This window comes from Ambystoma mexicanum, chromosome 1q (assembly GCF_040938575.1).
Source record: "Ambystoma mexicanum isolate Mex_15411 chromosome 1q, UKY_AmexF1_1, whole genome shotgun sequence".
NCBI classification, from domain to species: Eukaryota; Metazoa; Chordata; class Amphibia; order Caudata; family Ambystomatidae; genus Ambystoma; species Ambystoma mexicanum.
This window is the reverse complement of record NC_090922.1, coordinates 738,753,395-738,777,510: the sequence shown is the minus strand read 5'-3', so window position 1 is coordinate 738,777,510 and position 24,116 is coordinate 738,753,395. Positions and strand designations below refer to the sequence as shown.

General features: G+C 45.5%; 1 protein-coding gene across 2 annotated transcripts in view; it reads left to right on the top strand.

The window, feature by feature from the left end:
• BRINP3 (BMP/retinoic acid inducible neural specific 3) overlaps positions 1-24,116 on the top strand; it is a 1,196,593-nt gene that overhangs the window by 598,062 nt on the left and 574,415 nt on the right. The window lies entirely within an intron of this gene.

The window sequence follows — 24,116 nt, the reverse complement described above, 5'->3', positions numbered from 1 at the left end:
CTCAATTTGGCGTGTTCAGATCATGTGGTTTACAAGGCCTGCCGGCTTTAGCCCATGGAATGCGTTGAGGCCGTGGTCTTGGAGCATCCTGGGCTGATGTATTTGCAGGAGAGCTCAGATTGTTAAACTGTTCTCTTCTCTGGAGGAACTGATGGCACATTTTTCCGCAAGTGTGCGAAATTGAGCATCACTGGAAAGACCCAGTGGTATGGGATCTTCTCAACCTGTAGAAGAAGGGCAACCAGACAAAATGCTCTTCATGTTTGTATTGTAGATGAAGCTAGCTACTGAAATATTTGCACAGGCAGTTGCGAAATCCAATATTTTGAACTCTTCGAGCCACTTCCATTATTCTTTGTTTAGTGCTGGAGAAGTGGAAATGCATGATCGCCTCAAGAAGGAACTCTGTGTTATTGTTGGGTGGATGTCACAGCAGGTGTGTGCAGTCAAGAGTCAGATGCCACATCTATTGAGATAGTAGAAGCGATTGGAATAAGGCCTGAACATACTCTTACAAATCCTTATCTTGTACCTTGTCGCGGACACCCTTAAGACTTATGTTATTATGCCTAGATCGGTTTTCCAGATCCTCCTGTTCGGTGTCCAGGCGCTCATATTTGTGTTCCATTGCCACCATCCGTTATGAGAGATCTGCTACTTCTGCTGCCTGTTCATCCCCAGATTCTCTAGGTCATGTATGTGTTGCTCTGTTTCCCCCACTCTCTCATCCAGGCCCACAACATTCATTGCTTGTTCTGCATGCAGCTATGACATTCTTTTTTGATGGCCTCCACAATGTCTCCGATTTAATTGCCCATTAGTCAGCCCCATCTTCAGGGGCTGCATGAACAATTATTGCAATAGTTTCTGATTTTACCACCTATCTTGAGCCTGGACAAGGGCCAGTGTCGGTAGGTTTCTGACATCTTGTGGTCACTAGGAGGCTGCCAGAACACATGAAACTGCACTTATCTGGCCTTCTCAGGGAGCCCCACTTGTTCCCCCTGCATGCTCCCTTAGCATGCCCCATTTGTTTATATGGGGCGGCGCCGCTGGTCCTAGGATCGTGTGCCCACCTCCCTGTGAGTCTACGGGTGTCTTCAATGCAAATGGTGCATGCTGAGCCCCCATGCTGCAGCACCTCTGCCCCAGGAAGAGGAAGTGCAGGACATTGGCATCTGTCCCAGTGCGCCCTTCTGAGGTGCTGAGGTCCTGGACGCACACCTGGTTACTGGGCGTGTCAGGAATGTCCTGCTCCACTGATATCAAGGCTTCAAAACTTCACCATCTCAGCCTCAGAACCTGAGCACGAGCACCCTCCTACATCTATTCTTGGGCCTCCAACAGTTCCATCATACTGCCAGCTTCCCCTTTCTGTTGGTGGTTATACAGCTACAGCCTGTGCTACTCTTTGTGACCACCCACTACCATGTCGTTGCCCCAGAGATCAGAGTGCAGGATGAGGGTGTCCACTTCCTGTGGTCCTCAGCAATGTCCCCTTTGGCCCTTTGCGAGCAGGGTACATGAACAATACGTAGCTCCAACCCTCATCCACTCGTCTGGTGCCACCACTCCGCTTCTCCTCTCTGGCATCACAGAGCAAGCATGGGTACAATCTTGGATCTCTCCATGCATCCTCAGCAGATACTGCCAGCATATTAAACTTCTACACACCAACTGGCACTTAAAAATGTGCTACAAACCTTTTACATCTGCTTTTTTCTTTTACAAAATATTACACACAGTGATGCTACTAATGCACATCTGCCTTTTTTAACTCTCATATAAATTTTCCTAAAAACATTTTTAAACAGTCAACATTTTCCATTTTTCATTCCAACTTCACTAAATACATCCCTTACACTGCCACCTTTTCCACCTGCCTACACATATGTGTATACCACCAAAGTATCTATATACAGCACTTCAACTAACATATAGAGTACTCTTCTTTTGGAACCTCTTCAATAAGACACCAAGCACTGCTGCAACAAAAATCTGCCATTGCAGTAACACTAGGCCACAGTTTCATATTTTTTTTAAAAAACACTGCAACATATTACAAATACATTACACCACACATGCAGAACTTCTATTAAAATCAGCATCACACAAATAACCTAGATATACACCTTTGTCTCACACCCATTACATTTCTTTTAAATATGTTGCATAATCTGTTGATAGCATAGTAGTGTATTTTCTTAATTTCTTGTATCAATAATTTCATACATTCTAGATATTATACAATATCCACATTCCACAACGAGTACCTCACATGTTTGCCAGAAATTGGTGAAGATTATGACACCACAAGATTATTTGACCATGTTAATTTTCTGACTGTCATATGGGTACTCATAAAAAAGTTCACAAATCCTATAAGACATTGGGGGTCATTCCAAGGTGGGCAGTAAGGGATACCGGGCACCGGTAAGGAGACCGGTGCTGGTAATCCCTTACCGCCCTACTACAAGGTCCGTTAGAGGGTCCCACCAGGAACGGCTGGTCTGACCAGCTGTTGTGAACGGGACCCGTTAAGAGACCAGGGCGCAAATAACGGGCTTGCCATTCGCGAGCCCGTTATTTGCGCCCTCCCCATTCCCATTGAGCCCTATGGGGGCTCAAATGGGAATGGGGAATGGCATTTTCAATGGGGACTTACCGGTCCCGCAAAGGTCGGACTATACCGGTAAGTCCCCATTGAACTATACCAGTGCCGGACCCGTTATTGGTGGCAGTCATGGCGCAAATAGCGCCATGACTACCACCAACCTCGGAATGAGGGCCATTGTGGGATGGTACCCTTAATACTAACCAAATGATAATACCTCTTCTTACTCCATCACGTATGCGTGCCATCCTGGACAGTCTGGTATCAACACATTTTCTTCTAGACCCTCATAGGTTCCCGACGATCCCATTGTTGATTCTTGAAAACCTGAACCGAACTGCATCTCTCAGCCCATTTGCTCACTTTGAGCTGTAGGTCACTGGGCATTATGCCAATCATGTCAGGACGTTCTCATTAAACCACAGAGACTCAAAGTGTCTCCGTGGGAGGCCACAGGAGCTCAAAGTGCAAGCATTCATGCTATCAGAGGGCAGTTCAAATGCGAACAACACACATCTCTCTTCGGCCACTTGTAATGTAGCAAATGTGCATTGCACACTCTTTTGCAACTTCGCAAAAAACTCATGATTATTGGACGTTTCTCAAAGTCCCCGAAAGACACCCAACATACGCCATGTCGTACAGTAGTATCAACAAAAGCCGTAGCTGTGACAGATATCCCCATCAATATGCAGCTATAATATGGGCACTGAGAACCACTGGCCTTTGCACCTCATGTTGTGATATTTCTATGAACCTAGATGATTTGTGTAGCAATCACTCGAGATACTAGGAGCGTTGTAGTGTCTGTGCTTTGAGTTGTCCTATTTTTCATGAAAGACTTGCACTCCTGTCAGAAAGTGCATCCTGCTTTGAAATTCTGTACTTTATCATGAATTTGAAAACCATTGACAAGGGCATTGTTTACAAAGCGTTTTCTCAATGGGGGTTTCCCATTGAAAAACGCATTTGTAACTCAGGTTCTTTAAGCATTTTAAGTCAACACACCTTCTCAGTTTGGATTACTGTATGCACTTATACCGTACATTTTTAAAGTCTGCTCTTTGAATTATTTTCAAGTAAACATTCAATGTGTGATGTGTGTTGATGAACAGAAAAGAGCACAGCGTTGGTTAGACACAGCTTTCAATAGCTGACGCATTCACAGAACACACCACATAACAGGGATGGTATTACAGTTATAATTACATTAAATGCTTAGTTTGCTGTGAGCCTAAGCATTTCGAAGAGTAATGCTGAACATAAACATTCATAATTTAATTTCTAATACAATGTTGTGCGGCATTCATAAAATCACTGTGAAGATGTGAGCGTGCGGGTAGGCCATAATGAACGTAAAAAAGCCCAGCCCGGTAAAATAAGGGGAGGGGGAGAGGGCAAGAACATAGTTGCAGAAACCAACATGATGCGCAGATCTTAATAAAGGTGGGGAGGGGGCGGTGAGTCCTGGAACAACACGTTCTTAATACCATTGTGCATCGGCTTTTGAGATGTGAATAGTCCCCGGATTTAAGAGCATGAAATGGGCTGAGGCATTTGTGCTCTTGGCAAGCCAGTGAGAAACACACGTAGGAGATCTCCGTCACAGGCCTGTAAAAGTGCAGCTCTGCCAGCAATGTCGAGATTTATGGTCTGGAGGTCGATGCATTGTGTGCAGGGCAGCGCAGGCCACGCCCACTGATGGTGATCTTTCATCCGCTATAAGGAGTCGCCCATTAATTCCGAGATTTTGCTAATCCACCCGAACCAATTATTGGATTTCAGGTGGCTCCCCACGAGGGAGGTTGAGCAATTTGTTTGCACTGTGCTGATTACGTCTTCAATGCCGTCTAAAAAGGGAACTCCCATTATGGTGTTTCTTTCATGGGATTTGTTACCATGAAGTGAAAGTTCAATAGTGCATTGTTAAGGCGTTCAGAGTAAAGGACGACCAATGCCTAGGAAATGCTAAGATGTTTCTCTGTAACGCTTCTACTCTGGCACATTCAATAGGCACGGCGAGATGAATTGTTTGGACCTCGGACTGTAAGGCACCATACAGTCTGGTTCAGTTATTTATTTTATCTGTTTATTTATTTATTTACTTATTGGTAACTTGAGTCACGGGAATCTAAATCAAGTTGGTACAAGATGGGCAGCGAGGTAGACATTCATATTGTTTTGTTCCTTTAAAACATGCTTTATATATTGATAGGCAATCGTTTCTTTCTATTCCTTTCATAATCAGTATTATACGATTTTGATTTAATTGGAAATATTATCCCACAAAGGGAGATGGAAAGGAAACGGAATTAGAAGTAGAACGAGAAAAAAGAGCACTAGAATTAATAAGCTGAGCACGGACGTTTTCAATGCATGTAGTGGCATACCTGTTTAGAGTCAGTAGGAGAAGAGTGTGTGTGTGTTTGTGTGTGTCTCAGAAAGAGAGAGAGAGAATTTAATTTGATGAGCATGGATAAGTCCTGGCTTTTTTGATTTTTATGAATTTAAAATGATGCAGGGAATTCTGTTGATTTCATAACGCTCCATGCCAAAAGCAAAATGCACACACGCATCCTTTCTGAACCAGTGTCCTTACAACCACAGCATCTGCTCTTGATTAGCACAGGGTAGTTTAAAAGGACAGATCTGCATCCCGGTAGTTGCTGTAGCCAAAAGTTACTGAGTTTACCCCAGTCACCACCGACCGGGTGCACTTGGACCTCCCACTCCCTGTTATCTTCTATGCACCTGCATGATTCGTAAGCTTCGTGACAAAGAATGTCTGTCTGTCCTCCCTTGTCTTCACTCTTTATTTAAATTGGTATAATCTGCAGAATCACTGTCAGTCCTATTTGTAGTATCTCAAACTGTTAAATGTATTCTACGCACTTACTCTGCCTGTGCAGACTATTATCGCCTCAGAACTTCAAAGGCTCGGAGTGACTGTTGTTTTTCTCCCCATGCTCCCACCCTCTTTGAGTGCTTTGAAACACTTCCCTGTGCCTTGGTGGTTACAAATAGAGAATATAATACTGCAGCCAAAGGTGGCATTTTAACTGGACGGCTGACTTAAAATATCATAATTGTTACCTCATCAGTCTGGTGGCAGGTTAATTGATTGATAAGAGTATACAATCATTAAAGCCACATCAATTTGATACCATACAAATGTCAGCTCAATGAACCAACATCAGCTATCTGACAGCAAGTTGTATTTATGGCTGCCTCACAATCTGCACTGCTCCCAGTGAAACAATAGCCAGGATGCTGGCCTCCACTGATTCCCTGAGAGGACACACCTCCCCTCAGGCACAAGAGCTCTCGCCAGGAAATCTCCTGGGATCCCTGATTCAAAGGGACACACACATAACAAAGTTGGATGTATGTTATTGATTCTTTTCTAAACCTTTTTTTCTATATTTTTTTTCTCAAATATGTATTGATAGAAAGTGATGGAGTCCCATCACACTCCCTCCCCCATGCCTCCCTGCCACACTCCACACATATTGGCTAGGCTCGACCCAACATCTACATTGGGAGGGGGGATTCAAGCAGAAAAACTCAAGAAAATATGATTTGATCAACAATATATTGATCAATAGACCTACTTCCACAAAGTCCCACTTCACTATATGGTGTTGCATAACATAGGGCCTATGAAGTCTGCAGGCTTGGGAATACGAGGAGTTAGAAAAGCCATACATGGAAAAGTGGATCAGAGAAGGGTCCACCATCTTGCTTGTCTATATGGGCCTTTTCCCTTCCTGTCCCCTTCATTTTCTGTAGGACAAAACACTCTGGGTATGATGCAAGAATAAAAGGGTCATTTGATAGAGCAACAGGGCTTGGATCGACCCCTTAAAGCAACCTTCCCTTTGCTCAATTCTGCAACATTTCAAGGTCCTACGAACTGGGTGGCTGCCAGAGATTCAGGTCATAGTCTAGCAGCAGAGTTCACCCCAAATGGACCCTGGGGATGGTTGGGGTACAGAGTGTGCCTGTGCCTTGGAACACCTGCATTCACCCCATAGCTGGAGGACTTTAGAAAGGACTGCTCTCGCAGCAGAGTCCAGTGAAATCTTCTTCCAGATTTGGATTCCAGATATGATTCAAAGAAATTGTGGTAGACCTCTTAATTTAAAGGCAAATGCCAACAGGTGATTGGTCTAAAGGTAGCCTGCCTTAGTGGTCCAATCCCTTTTCTTGAAACAAGTGGACTTTGCCCATCTGACTTCACATCCAAAGTGCTTTGCTCTAGAGGAAGCAGAGGGGACAGGAAGGGGAGCGAGAGGCAGAGAGAAACAAGATGGCATACGTCTTTCACAACTTTACAGATGTATACCTGGGTATAAAAACATTGCTGCTTGCATTCTCAATAGAATCAAAGGCCTTTTGGAATGCAGCACTGTGGTATGATCTGTAGCCCTTTGTGAATGGGTTGGCCCTTTGATTCCTGTTTCCAAGCCAGCTTCCTTTGGAGGGGCTGCCCCTGTGGAAAGTAGTGTTACCTGCCCTTACAAATTAACAAAGAGAGGCAATCCCCCAAAGCTACAGTCCTGCCAATGGGCAGGGAGAGCACACAGGGAGAATACAGATAGAGCTTCCACACCTGAAACAGTCCCACAGGTCTGACACATGTGTGATATTAATTTAATGTGGCTGGGATAAATATGAGAGATGCTGACGGCCATACCCACATTCAGGTATGACTTAGTTTTACAATTTAATGTGCCACCAGGACAAACTCCTCAGAATGATGCAGTCTTTGAAACAGGGGTGCATATGTTAAAAGTAGACCCTGTGCTGCAGAGACTTGGCTGTCACTGCAGCTGTAAAGAGGTCACCTGTCAACTGAACCTGCTCACTGCAACTGTAGGGCTGGTGCTGCCATCATGTCACTGAGGCAGAAGTGCACAGGTGTACACTAGGTTTTGGGTATGGAGATATTTGAAAGGGAGCTCTGATCAGTGGATTTCCTTTCCTGAAATGGAATTTCCTGGATTATTGTATTATTTAATTAAAACACAAATACAGTGCTTTTACACCCTTGCAATATGAGCATTCATCACAGGCTTCTTTTCATTTAGCTCTCAATGTCATCAGAAGCTTTTTAGGAGGCTCCCACATATGTCGTCATGCCTTCTACAACTCTTCTCAGTTTGGGAAATGCTCTTATAGCTTACAGCGAAAATTGCTATAATAAGATCTATTCATTGGTATGTCTTTCTTTTCACTATGTGGGACGCCCTGATTTAATGCTCCCTGACATACAGTCCTACCCCTCAATTTTGAGGACATAAAACAGGCTAATTTGGGAATCCATTTCTTTTTTAATTGAAATAAATTTGACCCACAGGTTGTCACCAACCTTTATGCAATAATTGCACAAGAATATTGCACAATTACAGGCAGCTTGTCTTTAAAAATGAAAGCAAACCCTGCCACATAAATCTTGGTATTTCTCGCACACATGCATCAATTTACATATACAAATCTTTATATGCTTAATTCTGTTTAGCAATATGCATTTTAATTATACTTCTGCTGCCTGTTGGCCAATGCATCAAAACTCTCCAGGTTTGAAAATATTTCTAAATTACACATATTGTGGGTTACAAATTATTTACCAAACTTTGCTTTACACAATATAACCTACTAATACTCGAGTAAGAGAACTGTTGCATGTCTCACATTTACCATGTACATATGATGCTGTGGATTGTTGGTATGTGTGTACAATTTAAAGTAAACTTAAAATTAACGGCTTCCGAACTCTGCAGGTTTTCATTAGGAAAGTACTGTTATCGATTTAGAATACGCAAGCATTTTGCTCACCCACCCAAACTGTGTGGGTTTTATAAAAAAATATTGAAGTGCCTTCCACTACCACCTCACAAATGGAGTCCCGATGGACAAGATCCTTCTCTTCTAGTGTGTAAAGTCAAGAGTGAAGTATAGTATGGCATTCACATTTTAATGATTTTCTAATGCAGAAGAAATAAAACAATTGAACTTGCTCCAATTTCCCAGTCATTATTAAATAGCTATTGTCATCACGGAACACACATAATCACGCAAATCTTCATTAGGCTAAAGTACGGTGGCTTCATATTGCAACATAACTTTAACTATTTCTCGAAAATACTTTGGGTACAATTTAATGAGTTTATAATTCACAAAGAATTACAAGCAGCCTTGATCTGCATCACTGCACAAACAGCTCAGACATGTATTTTGAGTTGGACTGAAATGGCATGTCATTTGATTTTAATTGCAGTGAGATTGGATTGTTCATTTCCAAATGAAAATCAATATATTTTGGTAATTCCTTCCCAGATCACCTCCCATTTGGGACTTAAACATAAGAATTTTGTAGAGATCATACATTATATTTTGGGGGAAATGCTCTTACTCACTTAAAACATATATTTAATGACACAGAGCCAGCAGAGACCCTCTTGTGTTCTTAGCACATTCCCAACCACCTGGCCCCTCCCGGTCTCTTCCTGCCTTTTCCTCTACCTCATCTTCCTCAACCAATACTGCCACCACACAGGCAACTCCTATGGGGCACACAATACCACCAGCTACCTTGCAAGCCATAAGAGAGGCTGTTGATCCATACCTTTCCAAGACAACTGTACTCTCTATATGATGCAACACACCACTAAGCATGGGAGAGTAGTTTTGAAGTGATTTTGAGGCTGTGATAAAGGAGCATGAGAAACACTGTTCCCTACCTTAGATGTAATGCACACCCAACATCTTCCCCTTTCCACCTTCCCCTCCATATCTGTGGCTGGTGCCCCATCCCATATTTCCCTCCTTACTTCCTGATCTCTCCTGTTAAAAAAAATAAAACATAAAAAGAAATAAACAGCAAAAATATAAGTTCATTTAGGAACCACCTTTCACGGTTGAAAAATAGAAGTAAAAACATAAGCTTATAGACTCCATTTACATTTTTCTGTAAAGTAGTAAGATTCTCCAACATTCCCGTTAGCATTTTATGGTATGCTAATGGGTATAATCAATAATGTTATGTTAGATAAAAAGAAAAAAAGCACAGAAACAATTTTCTGTTCCAAATACTTTTCTCTAGCATATAAAAAAAAAAACATAATGCATGGACCTTCATGACTATTCAAGGTCTCTGCAGTCCCCTGTCAAGGCCATGCATCATTAAAACACACAGATTGCACATGCACAACAGCACACAAGACAGCCATTCCACCATTTTTACTGTTATTTTTGTAACACTCCCTCATTGCCTGCTTTCAAACAATCACAAATGTATCTGCCAATCAGTTCAGAAAACTCTACTTATAACCCTATCCACATATTAAACTTTCACCCACCAAATGCCACTTAAGAATGTTCTAGAAATTGTTTTCAACTGCATTTCCTGTGATTATACAAAATAATTGTACACACTGCTGCTATAAATGCTCAAATGCATTGTGGAGTAAGAGAAGTGCATGAATGGGAAGGGGAGTAGGGATTGTCAAGTGCTGATAGGAGCCCAGAAGGAAAGTGCCAGGAGATGCCAAGGTGGGAGGTCACTGGCTAACCCCTGGGGTAGTGTATTCCCAAAGTTAGGGTACACAACTGCCAGGAGGTAGACCCGCAAAGGCAGTACTGAAGGAGGGGTATACTAGTGTTGACTGGATACAGGGTCTAAACTCTGTGAGGTTCGTGAGGGGACCAGGCCACCAGTCAAAGTGGCAATGGTATGAGTTAGCAGGGAAGGGATTAAGTAAAACAGGAAAAAGGAAAAGAGAGTTTTTAAAAGTTTCCAAAACCTAAGGAAGTCCATTTGAAGTATAAGAGGAGCAGGTAGGCTGTTCCAAAGAGAGGCACCAGCCAAAGATATGCCTCCCGTTCTCTATTTCAAAAAACAATTGACAAGCAGATAATAGAGTTACAGGAGCAGAGGGTTCTAGCAGGGCAGTATTTTGCGAGACAAAATTGGAGATATTGTAGTCCTAGGCCTCAGAAAGCCTTGTCAATGATTCAGTGGATCTTGAATTTCATCCTTGCTACCACCAGGAGTCAATGTGTACATTTTAGTGCGTCAGCGATACATTTCCAGGTCTTGAGGCCAAGGATATGTTTTGCAACCCTATTTTAGATTAGCTGATGGGGGCGTAGACAACAAAGGGGGAGCTTAAGGAAGAGGCTGTTTCAGTAATCCAGCCTACAGAGGACCAGGGATCTAGAGTCATTGAGCTTCTGGGGGAAGGTGAGGAACGGTAGAATGCTGAATTAGGAGGTGAAGCTGAAAGTGGGCTTTCTTTACAATCTCCAAAATGTAAGGACTAAAGGAGAGAGATAATTTAAGATGACCCCAAGGTTTTTGGCCTCACAGGATGGTGAGAGTAGAGGGTCCAAACAGGGTGGCCAGAGGGTAGGAGAAAAAGAGGGCACAAGCGTCACAATAGGAAATATCTCTGTCATACTGGCATTGAGACCAAGATTGTTAGCCGCACACACTGCCTCGATGGTGGTCAAACAGTAATTAACTGAGGGACGTTTAATTAAAGCTGTATTTCATTAACATAACACTGGAAATGGGAAAAGAAGAAGGACATCAGGTCAGGCAGTGGGACACAATAGATAGTGAAGAGCAAGTTCATATGATAGAACCCTAGGGTACTCTGCAGGTACACAGTGAGGTGGTGGATTAGAAATGGCCCAGTTTCAGCTGGAAAGGGAGGTCAGTGAGTGAGGAAAACAGGTCAGCCAGTCCAGTGCCCAGTCCATGATGCTAAAGGTATCATGTAACCATTTAATAAGTATAGAATGGTTGACCGTGTGTAAGGCAGAGGAGACATCAAGGAGCACTATCCTCAATTTTCCTACTCTCATAACTACAATATACACTTCAATTATATCATCCCACCATATTAATATACTGTATACTCCCCCTACAGTACCTATAATAAATGTCCACATATTACTAAACTATGTGTTGCACGTGATCGTGGACCCCGAATCGGGAAGCGAGTCCGTGGACTGGACCCAGATATCACTATTTTTTTTCACCTCATTTTTGGTAATTTAAAAAAAAATCTACTGAATGGATTTACACCAAATGTACACAAACACACTTTCAGGACCAAGCAGCTGCTCCTGGCTTAAATATGATGAACATCCATCCAGTGGCTTGGGGTGTAGACACAAGCACATTTATTTTTCCATTGCATCTATGAGGATTTGCACACATTTTGGGACTCCTCCTATAGCCCCCGCAAACTTTGCAGAATCATTCCTTGGGGGCCATATATTTTTTTGTCTACGTTTGGTGAGGATTCGTCTGTGGGGGGGGGGCAAAGTTATAAGCTGTCCAAAAAGTGTTCTTTCTGTGAGTTGAGCAATTAAACCATATTTACTGGGCCACTACTACAGGCCCTGTAATAAATAGATATATATATTATGCTTGATATTAGGGTTTTTGTTGAGTGGTTAGTAAGAATCAGACAATTTATCTGAATGTCGAGGAGGTTAATAGGAGCACCAGAGGCAGTGGCAGTCATGAATTGTTGTAAACAAAGGCTGATATCAGAAGACCCTCAAGACTGTGAGCCCTGTGTGAGGAAGCAAGAGGATCAGGTTGGAAGATTCAGCATAGAGCCATGCATTGATGAATTGCAGTGAGATGGCGTGTGATCAATTCCAAGATGACTAGAGTGAAGTAAGGGAACGAGAAGAATATTTGAGTATCATCAGCGTAAAGGTGATAGTAAAACCAAAAGAAAGATATAAGTATTTCTAGGGCAGTGGAACAGATGCTGAAAAGATAGTTTGAATGATACGCATTCCAAGTAGCAGTTGATCCAGGCAAGAGCAGATTTGCAAAACCCAAGTTCTTGGAGAGTGAGAAGAAGCAAGGTGTGGTCGACAGTTTTGAAAGCAGCAAAAAGGTACAAAAGGATGAGTAGAGAAGAGAGTTTAGAGTGGTAATCATTAGTGAGAATGTTTCACACTTGCATGAGCGCTGTCTGGGTGGAGTGCTTTCTACGGAAGCCAGATTGAAATGGATCTCCAAAGCCATTATACTCAAAATACTTTGTTAACAGGTTGAATACCACCTGCTTATGGATATTGTAAAAATGGGGAAGGAGAGAGGTCTGAAATAGACTGCTGAAACTTTTGGGTCAGCAGAGGGATTGTTCAATAGGGTTAAGACAGTTGCAAATTTTAAGGAGGCAGGGTGGAGTCCAGTTGGAAGGGAGGGCTTAAAGAGCTCAGAGAGACAAAGGCAAGTTGAGACTAAGCCTTTGACCATTTTTGTACCAAAAGGGTTAACAGAAGTGCAAAATGGGTTGCTACTGGGAAGGATGAATGCTAATTCAATATGTGAGGTAGGGGAGAAGTAGTCAAGAATAGAAGGGATAGAAATGAGGAGGTTGACAGAAGGAGGTTTGGGGAGTTAGAGACAGGAGGGCAGTGAGAGTGCCATGAAATACAGAGCTTTTAGAGGAAACGTAGAGAGAAACGTTAATAGCAGAAAAGGAGAAGGCAATGGATTTTGGCCTTGGTGGTCTCAGGAAATATGGAGGGTAGATGAAACTTTGTAGGGGTGATTGCAAATGGAGGAGATTAGGTTTGTGAAGTAGGGGGATTTGGCATAGTTCCGTGCAGAGGTTAGGGCAGCAAGGATATTTTTGTAGGTTAGGAGTATAGTGGCTGTCTTTAATTTGCACCAGTGTGATACGGCAAAGCACATGTTTGTATTGGTGGTCTGAAATCCAGAGCTGATGCAAGGCTGAGGACAGGGACTGGAAGATGTTAATGTGTGAACAGGATTGTGTTGGTCAAATGGAGTGATAAGTGCATAGTGAATGTCAGAGAAGGCACAGTTAATGGCAGAGGCATGCATTGCAGAAACAGACAGGAGAGACTTTACTTTTAGTCATTGTAGAGGGGGGATAAGGAGTAGAAGATGGACGGACTGAGATGTTAAAGTGAACAAAGGAATGTTCCGGGGAGAGGGGTCAATTGACAGTTCAGAGGAGGAGTGTGAATTTGAGAGAAAGACAAGATCAAGAGCATTCTCATCAGATTGGGCAGGCTGGCTGTGGATACTGTAAAGGTAGTAGTCAGATAGGAGGGATTTAAGTTCCAGGCTGGTGGCTGTAGATGGGTTGGGTTGTTAATGTTCCCCCATAGGACAAAGGAGATGTCAGAAGTGACTCAAGAAGAAGCATCTGATCAGGGAAGGAGTTGAGAGGACCAGGGGGTCGATAGAGAGCCAGAGCAGCAAGAGGAATAGAAGTGAGGAGTTGAAAAGTGGCATATTTAAAAGAGTTGATGTCATATGGTGGCAGACGACAATGTGGAGGGCCATATTGATAAGGAACCTCACTCCATCACTCTTTCCAACATTTCAGGGAGAGTGATAGAAGGTAGCAGGGTCAGTGTGGACAGCTGCTAGTGTAGCAGAGTCACGAGGAGACAGCAAGGAATGAAAGTTAAGGTTGGTAAGAGTCAAAGTGGTCAGTGATGTAGGAAGTCTTGTTGCAGAGTTGATGTGCATTCCAGAGGTCCAATGAAGGAGTGATAGGAGATGGGGAGAGTAGCAGGTGTTGTGCTGAAGTTGGAGATCCTGGGAGTACAGGAGCATCTTATTTGAGTGGTGTGGGTGTAGGGGGGAAGGAGGAAGATGGGGAGCCGGAGAATGATTTAGAAGTTACGAGTTGAGACTAACCACTATGAGAGAAGGAAAGGAGAAGAATAAGTAGAAGGAGCAATGGAGTAAATTCAAAATGCATGAAGAAAGATAGACAAAATAGGCAAGCAAAGACAGTAATGAAAGGCTACAGACCGAGAAAGGTAGAGAGGGTAGGTGTGGGGGCAGAAAGGGATTGATGGGTGGTTGACTGAGAAGAAGCAGGGGTCATTTCTGAGTTTTGCTATAAATGCACTATAGGTATCCAAACAAGAATTAACATGCCTAAAGCAACACTGTGTCTTGGACATGTGAGGTAACATAAGCTCAATGGTGAAGCAATAATCAATAGGTAGAATGATTTCTATGTGTGGAGCAGGGGTCAGGTGAAGACTGAGCTCGGTGAAGTCCTAGTATGAGCAGAGTTTCTCACCACCACACTTTTCCAGCACTACCAGGTACAAACAGGGAGTGACCCTTTGCTGCTTTTGGCCCGTTGCTGCAGACACCTGGGCCTGAAGCCCAGGGGAGACTGAATAAGGGAGACTGTTTATCACATGTCCTTCTGGGAGCCAAGCGCAGTGCTGCAGATTTCATCCTGAGTTGCAGACAGGGTCCTTCGTCTTGTAAGACCAGGGAACTTGGTTTTGCAGGCAGGACCTTTGTATGCTGCACAGGCCCCTCTGGCAAATCAGGAAAAGAGAAAAAGGTACATTTAAAACGGAAACATTCAACATGTATTTTTCTTTTAAAATAACCCACTACATAACATTTCTGATGCAACAGAAGAACATATATTAGCCTGAACTCATTTGACCCTGTTCCCCACTCACTCACATTGTTGTACAGTACATTATGCTGCAACCAGGGGCTACGCTTTCAGAAAACTAGGAGCTGTGTTAAGCGAGCATATGAGAAACATAAGTGTCAGAAACTGTCTAAATGCATGCATTGAATCCAGAACATGAAAGGACCCTAGTACACACCATTGGCCCGATTCATGGAATTATTTGTGTGGAAAATAGGGTACTTGCGTGCCAAACTGTGCACAAATCTGTATTTGCCGATTCATGGAATAAAATGTGCAGTACCTTTCCTGGATTTGCTTGGAGTTTGCACAGGCTCTGAGAACCATCGAGGGTATTGCGCAAGACTCCACGCAGATCATGGACGTAGAGGGTTGGGAAGGGGGTGGTACACCAAAAATGGGGAAGAATTTGCTAAAAATGGGTGTTCTGAGGGAAAGCTTGCAGGCAGTCCCTAGCACACCCACAATTGTGCAGCACAAGATGTAACCTTTTGGCCAGGAAATGGCCATGCAAGTCCTTCAAACAATCCGCCACCTCAAGGCAGGCGTAAGTACACTTGCGCATAGGAATCGCAGCGCTGAGGTGGGTTTGCATGTCAGCTTTCAGGGTGCGTGTACACAACCAGGGTACCAATCCAACTTTAGGGTGCGCGTACGCAGTGTAGCAGGGTGCAGGAATGGTTTACGGGGGTTTGCACGCAGATTTTTCGAGATTTTAACTGAGTTATGATTTTTCATATGCATGTTGTTGCGGTGCCAGATACAGTTACCGGAGACCCTGTGCAGGGTTCCAAGATGCAGGCCTGCTTGCGGGGGACCCCACACACTGTTTGAAGGGTGCGTGTATTCGTGCCAGTGGAAGCACACAAAGATAGCTGCTCTGACTGTTGTTGCTTTGCGTGGGGGCGTTTTGGGGCGTTCTTGGCGCGACTTGCAAAAACGGTTCCTTTGTGTAGTACATTCCATGAATTCGCGTCCACACATTTTTTAATCTGTGAGCAGGCTTGCCCAGTCTCCTTCTCGGCATGCGACCCCTGCGGAATTTCTGCGCACATTTCCATGAATCAGGCCCCAAGTCAAGGTACTCTATTACCAAAAATAAAACAGTTCCTGGTGGAGGTTTGCTGCAGGTAAGGAACCGGATACTGTGACACAGTTAGCGCTCGGCCTCGTGTTTGTACAGTGTACCTGCATGTGGATGGGATGGGGTGTCCTCCTGCTTAGGCATTGAAGTTTAGACCTGTCACAGGTTACCCTGAATATTCAATGGGACTCTTCATGCCTCTTCCTTGAAGCCCAAATTGGGTGTGCACTTAATTTGATCCTCCCAGGTGGCACAAATTGACCTGGTTCCTTTGTGGTCAATTTGTCCTCCAAAGGTTTTTTAATATGAACCTTAATTTGAATGGTCAAATGGCACTGACAATTTTCCAGTGTACATTTAAATATACAGCAAACTGATGTTTTGTTACAGGAGGAATCCCGGGACCCCTTGTCTAATGCCAAAGTCCAGAGGTCGAAGTGTATGAGAGTGGTAGGGAGAGGTGCTCCTCTACTTTTTTTTATTAAGTTTTACTGTTCCGATACTTTTATTTTAAAAAGAAACCGTTCCGGAATGGTTTCGTTTTAAAATGAACGTGTAGAAAGAAGTTGAAACTTGCATTTCAGTGCTCTGCACTGAACATTCTCTTAAACAGCAGGCGCATTTGTTTGAGGTTTTGTATTGCATGTGGAAGCGGGGCGTGGTGATGGGGTTTTGTGGGGAGCGGGGGCGGGCCAGCAGGTAACATAGTTCCACTACTTTTTTTTGTACGCTTCGACCACTGCCAAAGTGAGGCCCCTGTTGTGCAAATGGCACCACGTTGTTAAATGTGCAGGGACTGTCCTCTTTGCAATGCGTTCCAGATGACAAATATTAAAGCTTAATGGCTCTTGTTCTAGTATGTTTAAAACAAGCATCTCCTTTAGCCAAACTCTGACCTGGTTTCTAGCAGACCCATCAGAGGAGCAAATGGTTGATTTAATATGAGAAGCGAAACCCAGTTTACCGTTCTGTTTCAAGACTGATGCAAATGTTCTGCCAGTTATCCGAAACTCGAGTTGTTCTCAAAGTTTACCAAATCATTGTGATGCAATCCCACTGAAAAATGTTTTGTAAATCAGGCCCTTTGTCTCAAAGACATGTAATCCCACAATTATTCAATTTCTTTGCACAATCTTACTTTCAGACACCCGTCGCTTTCAAAACCTGATCAAGCCAGCCATGTTTAAAAGCGTCAAGTCCTGTACGCATGTTTTTCCTGTGCACCAAACACAATGGTCCTGATTTACAAAGAACGCTTTGTTTAAAAAAAAGAATAAGAAAGAAAGCAGGATGCTTACGCATGCTTGCAAATCACAACTACGTTCAGCACAACACAACCAGTACGGGATGGGATTTAATAACTAGAACATGTAAAAGTATTAGGTTTGTGATTATGACTTCATGTTACTGTGTACGCTAAGAACGTTGATCAAGAGTTGTTCATGCAACACATGCTGTTCTACTGAAGATAACGTTCCTGCTAAAGAGGAATGCATGCTTGCTCTTCCGTTTGTCCGAGAAGCCGAGAGCGTCTCCCCGCACTTCCAGGAAGCGAAGTTGCGCAGTTAGAGCAAGTAGGAGGCACAGCTGCGTGCGGATTTGGTGCTGAATAATCATCTTTTTTTATCTAGCGTTCTGTGTCATTACTCCTTTTCAATTCCTAACAGGCCCATAACCTTGAATGGTTTTCTATACCACATCTATATTTTAGCTAATGGTTAAATGTTCTGCGAGCCTATTTCACGGTTGCATGCCACAGCTGGCAGGGGAGCACATTGCACGTCTCCCTGGAAGCCAAAGCTGCCCGTCCAGATTGCAGGGTGGGACAGGGGAAGAGATGTGGGGGCGGATTCAGAGTGCATTTCAGTGCTGCAGTCGTCTTAGAGCCATTTCGATACCTGCCGAGTGAAGGAAACATCACCTCACAACATATGTCACATACTATCGTTTCCCTGCTAGCTGGGCGCTTTGTAAATCCAGTAGACACATACAATGGCCAATCAAAGGCTCTGTCTGATAGGCATTGCTCAGGGAAGAAGTGGCCCATGCGTGTCCTGTACACCCGGGCCCACCCGGATGGGAGGCCCAGGGCCGTAAGCTGGGAGGTGGGGGGTTTGTGCTATGTCCGGTGGGGCAGTGTCTTTTGGCGCTGCCCCACTTAGCATGCACATGGCGGGGGACGGGCTGCTGGGTCCCTTAACAATAGGAACCCAGACAGCGCGTCTCCCGCACAGGAGGGTGAGGCGAGAGGGGCAGGTGACAACCGGTAGTCCCTGCCCTCTGTCACCTTGCCCTCCATACTTCAAAGGCCCCCCTTCCCATCCTGTCGGATGCTGAGCGGGGTCCTTTTGAGGTTCAAAGAAAGGGCAGCCTTGCCCCCAGGCCGAACTTGGCCTTTATCTGGCAGGGGCAAGGTGGCCCTTCTCATGCTTCCTCCCGATTAGCCACGAACAGCAGCAGGACGGCTGCAGGTCGGAACTCGCCGGAAAAGAACACATTTTTGAGACTGGAAGAAGTCTCTGCACTCCTGCGGTGTCTTTCACCTGGCCTCAGCAGAGCACTGCTGGACGTTAGCTGCACCAGCCCTACATACAGCGACGGTGCTCAGAGAACAAACAAGCCGTCGGAATACAACTGACGGACAGGGAACTGAAGAGTGGCAGCAGGAGGCACAAAACTGGTCCGTGCACACATTCAGGAGTGGAAGCAGCAAAGAGGAATATTTTTGCCCTCTAATTCCCCAAGGCACGGCAGGTCTTTTCACATTCCCCAAGCAGCGATTGCCAACCTGGAAAAGCTTCAATGCGGCGACCTATTAACCCTGCGCAGAGGCGCTTGGAAGGGCGGCTTTCCCTCCCAGGCCCCTCCGACACAGTTGCGAGTGCGACAGCGTTCTGGGGACACTGAGGCGACGCTGCACAAACATAAGCAAGAAAGCAGCCCGTGCCTGGAACGGTAAAGGCTAAAAACCTCAGCCTTGGAAGCCGGTCGACACAGAGCAACCTCGAGAGAGGTAAAACTCGAACTGCAAACTTTGTATACATAATATTGAATTTTTCTGCATTAGCACATCAGCACATTGCGGAAGGCAGCCCTGCAGAAAGTGATCTCTGTAAACTCCTGGGGAGCTGAATGCGGTGATAATAATAAGCCGAACTGGGCGAAAGAAAAGGCTCTACATTAATCCTTGTTTCCAGGCCAAACCACCACAGAGCAGGACCACAGTGGTGCTGACAGGCCGTCTCCTTTGCAAAACACAGCACCAGCAAGCATCTGCAAAGAACGCAGACAGCTCTTAATTCGGCAAAAAAGCGCAAAACACGTTTTTGGAAGCAGGAAGACACGGAGCAAGAAGTGTAACTCATAACTGGTGCCATAAAGAAGAAGGAAGGCACCCTACATCATATGGTAGTGCTTGACCCCTGGCAGCATTGGTCAGAAGCGAGCACACAGGGGCACAGCACACTAAGTGGGCAACACAAGGACAGCCCACTACAAACTAGCACTCAGAGGCCAAAAGGGGAAAGTGATGGCCAACACTTTATCCCTAAAAGAAACACTACTCCTGGAATGGGCCAAAGCAGCGGAAGCAGTCCATGGCATGGACGTGGTGCAAGAAAGAATGGCAGAGCTCGCATCCACCAGCCTCAACGACGATGACACAGACGCCCTGGAAGATGAGGTCGACAGCGATGAGGGGTCTGCAGAAAGGGAGCAGCCGGCCAGGAAGAAGCAGCGCCTTGACGTCCGCAGTATGCCCGCCTCTTCAGACACCCACCCAGGCACCAAAAGAAAATCAAAATCAGGTACTGTGAAAAGCAATGATTTGGGGCCTATGCTAGAACAATGGCACAAGGGTGCGGGTGCTGGGAAAAAGATGAGGCACAGGGATGACTCGAGCAGCTCCAGAAGCGAGAGTGGCTGCACGTACACAGAGTCGGAATCTGGGGGTGAGGATGACCAGGGCCACCTTAAAGCATGGGTTGGGCCTAGCAATGATGTTATGTCTCCAAGCCCACATATGACTAAATATGGGAGGCGCACAGCCGGCAAAAGTGTAAAAAGAAGCCTAAAAAAGAGTATTGCATGGCACATAGAGCGAACAATTAAGAGAAAGATTTGGAAAAAGCAATTCATTGATATTTTTTGCCTATTGGAATACGAAGAATCAGGTTTTGGCATTTCAAAAAGGGATAAGAAAGAGGAAGAAAAAGAGAGAGCAAAGAGGCCCACACTGGAGTAGAATATTCAGGACTGAGAAGCCTCTTTTCAAATCCTATCAACAATCATCCTAGAAAAATACCCAGAAGAGGGCACTGCATTGATTGCCTACCACCACAGAATTTTGGAGATTCACAAAACCTTTGGGGGGGAGTTATGGCGGAACTGTGATAGTGAGTTCAGGAAGGAGATGCAGAGATTCCCTGATCTGGGCTGGGAGGAGGAAGACCCTAAACTGTATCTTTTCCATGTATCAAAAGAAAACTCAGCTAGTAGCGCTCAGAGCAGCAAAGACCAAAAGCATCACTATAACAGAAGGGGTAGAAACAGGCAACATAACCAGTGCAGGCCTCAACAAGACAGTACAAGTACTAAGAAAAACAAACCCCCCTTTCAAAGACCACCCCCGGGGGGCAAAAAGCGGGGTAAATGAAGGGCAGTCTGGGAACCGCAGCACCGGGGGGGCGAAGGAAGCACCCCGGGGACCTGCTGGTACTTCAACAGAGGGTCATGCAATAAAGGCACTGATTGCAGATACAAGCACCAATGCAGCACATGCAGTGGTGGCCACAGCAGCAACAACTGCACAAAAGCCTCTCCTTCCAGGCCCAGCCCAAAAGTCACTGAGGGCAAAAACATGCACTAGCTATAGAATAGGGGCCTCACCAATAAAAATTGACCAACTGCTAAAAATGTTAGAGAACTACCCTGACCCAGCAGCTAGAGCATTCTTGGCTCAGGGTTTCAAAGATGGCTTCCAGATCCCATTCAAGGGCCAGGGATCTCCCACCATACCCAAGAACCTACAATCTGCCTCATCCCTAGCTACCATAATAAGCGAAAAAATTGATAAAGAGCTACAACTAGGGAGGATTGAGGGCCCCTTCCAACACCCCCTCTTCACTGAGTTTTTATGCTCCCCCCTGGGCATTGTGCCCAAAAAAAGAGCCGGGGGAGTTCAGGATGATCCACCATTTATCACACCCACCCGGTAGCTCTTTCAATGACGGCATCCCTGCCACGGAGGCCGCTGTCTCTTACAGCTGCGTGCAAGATGCTGTCGACCTAGTAAAACTGTCAGGTAGACACGCTCTCATGGTAAAAGCGGACATTAAGTCAGCTTTCAGGCTGCTGCCCGTGCACAAGAGCACTTACCAGTGGCTGTGCTTCCATTTTGACAATAAATTCTACTTTGACAAATGCCTTACCATGGGCTGTGCCATCGCGCGTGCCTATTTTGAACAGTTCAGTTCTTTCCTACAGTGGGCGTTCCAACAGGCCATGCCCAGAGCCAGAACGGTACACTATCTGGATGATTTCTTCTTCACTGGCCTAGCAGGGTCTCCCCTATGCAGCTCATCCCTAAAAACATTCAGTGAAACCATGCAGGAATTAGGGGTTCCACTGGCACCCGAGAAGACAGTAGGACCCACCACCACTCTGTCTTTTCTAGGAATAGAGATTGACTCCTCCATGGGGGAGTGCCGCCTGCCCAGGGACAAAAATAGAGGACCTTGTACAGACAATAAGGCGGATGACAGGCAGGGACAAGGCAACGCTGCGGGAAATACAGTCCCTTGCTGGGAAGCTCAACTTTGCTACCAGAACCATGCCCCAAGGCCGGGTCTTTCACAGGAGCCTGGAACTAAAAATGAGGGGGGTTACAAAGCCACACCACCACATCAGATTGGGCAAGGAGATAACACAAGACCTGGCCATGTGGGAATCATTTCTTAACAATTTCAAAGGCCAGGTGATATGGCGCAAACCCATGAATGAGGCAGACAAAAGGTCCCTGTTCACGTATGCGGCTGGCAGCAGAGGTTTTGTGGTATGTTTTGGTAACAAGTGGTGCGCCGGCCACTGGCCGCCCTGCTGGCAGCAGAGGGGCTGGACCAGGAACATCACATTGCTAGAGATATTCCCCACATGGCTGGCACTCTACCTATGGGGGGACCTGTTGGCCAACACAGAACTGGTCACATGGTCAGCCTCCTGCCCTCTGGTGCTAAAAGTGTTGAGAGAAATGACAAAAGTCACCCTGGAAAATAATATTGTAATAATTGGGCGGCAGATTGCAGGCAAAGATAATAAGGCCGCTGACGCTCTGTCCCGTTTTCAGTTCTCCACTTTCAAGGCACTAAACCCCCAGGCAGAAGCCAGGAGGACAGCAGTTCCAGAAGAGGTTTGGGCCATCATGGACAAATCCAAGGCAGCCCCCGACAGCCAGTGGGTCACAGCTCTTCCATGAGATGCCCGCTCCCAGCTCTACCCTCCCCCCCGGGCCCGGGCAAAGGAGGTTGCCTTTCCCGGCACCACACTCCTACAGGTGAGCCTAAAGGTGTCCTAGGGGAACTGGCCAAAAAGGCGCTGGCACAGAAAAGTGCCAAAATGTACAATAAGTGCTTGACCGATTTTGGAAACATCACAAAAGTCACCAACATCAGGGATATACAGGAGAGCCATGTCAATGACTTTAGGGAGTGGGCTTTCAAACAAAGCAAAAAGAAGGCATGGGCTTCATCCCATCTGGCAGCAGTTTAATATTACACTAGATTAGCGGGGGCACCCGACCCCACCCACGGCACACTAACCAGATATGCTCTCAAGGGTTGGTCCAAAATGGAAGGGGTCAAGACAGACACCAGGCGCCCCCTCAATTTTGCTAAATTAAAAATTCTGCTAGACACCCTCCCTGCAGTATGCAACAATGCCTACGAGACCTCACTATTTAGAGCTGCCTTCACACTCAACCACTTTGGGGCATGCAGAATCAGCGAGATAGCCTCCAAAAACACAGGATCAAAGGAAGGGCTGGATATAGGCGACATCCACCTGGGGAAGGACTCCATGGCTGTGAAACTGGGTAGGTCCAAAACTGACCAATTAGGAAAAGGGAGGATCATCAACCTGTACTGCATTGAGGAAACAGGATATTGCCCCATCTGTACCACTAGGGCCTTCATGAACAAGTGCCCCAGCTGGGGGGAGGCAATTATTCACACACAAAAATGGGTCTGCCCTAAGTAGATTCCAGGTGAGGTCTGTCCTCAAGAAGACTATAATAGCTATAGGATGGAATCCTACTGAGTTTGGATCCCACTCCTTCAGGATAGGAGCAGCCACTTCAGCCTGGATGGGGGGGCTGCAAGAGAAAGCCATAAAAGGGATTGGGGGTTGGAAATCGGGGGCTTGCAAAAGATACATCAGGAAAGACTTGATCTAATAGTATCCTCCTCCCCCCCCCCGATTATCTCATCATCCACCCATCTCGGGGGCAATGACTTGCCTCAGCTGGGCAGGAAGCTTCTTCTGGCTTAAATCTGCACCTCCCTCAGATCCCTGGCCCGCATGCTAAGACTTCGAACAGAAGTGATGATGTCAGAAATCCTCCCGCGCCAACATTGGCATGGGGCAGAGTGCAACAAAGCCATGGAGAGTTCTAGGCACAACTGAACAAAGCTGTGGCCAATTTCTGCCTTTTCTTAGGCCTCAAATTTATTAAACATGGGATCTCGGTACACAACCAGGCCATGTTCTGCAGTGACAGGGTTCACCGGTCCATTGAAGGCATGGACATCTTCACCAGGAAGATTTCCTGGACCCTGGCAGCCAGAGGCTGTCCTTAATTCATAATCTCCCTATTTTGGGGGGACCTGGGAGACGCCGGTCAGCATCCCCTCAGGGTGGCGGCGGGGATCAGCCTTGAGCTCCC